The following is a 377-nucleotide window of genomic DNA, read 5'->3' as shown; positions in this document are numbered from 1 at the left end:
TAAAGGCTTTTGCCTTCATTCGGGTTGAAGGTTTTAGGAGTTTATAGGTTAGAGGGAGGTTCAAGGTTTAGAAGGAGGTTCTAAGGTTTAGAAGGAGGTTCCAAGGTTTAGAAGAGGTATAGGGTTGAAAAGGAGGATCGAAGGTTCAAGGTAGAGTACATGGCAGAGAACTCATCTCCCGCATAGATCATGGAGGTCAAGGGTTGAGCGACTAAGGGTTTAGGGGGAGCATAGGAGTGGGAGAGAAAGAAGGTGTAAGAGTAGGGGGGGGAGGAGAGGGTGGAGTGAGAGTAGGAGGAGAGGATGGAGGAGGTAGGAGGAGGAGGGAGGAGGGAGGAGGAGGAGGAGGGAGGAGGAGGGAGGAGGAGGAGGGAGAA

Source organism: Dipteris shenzhenensis, chromosome 30 (assembly GCF_047967505.1).
Source record: "Dipteris shenzhenensis isolate YYH24624 ecotype China chromosome 30, Dip_SZ_1.0, whole genome shotgun sequence".
NCBI classification, from domain to species: Eukaryota; Viridiplantae; Streptophyta; class Polypodiopsida; order Gleicheniales; family Dipteridaceae; genus Dipteris; species Dipteris shenzhenensis.
The sequence above is the reverse complement of the archived record's forward strand: the minus strand, read 5'-3'. Positions refer to the sequence as shown.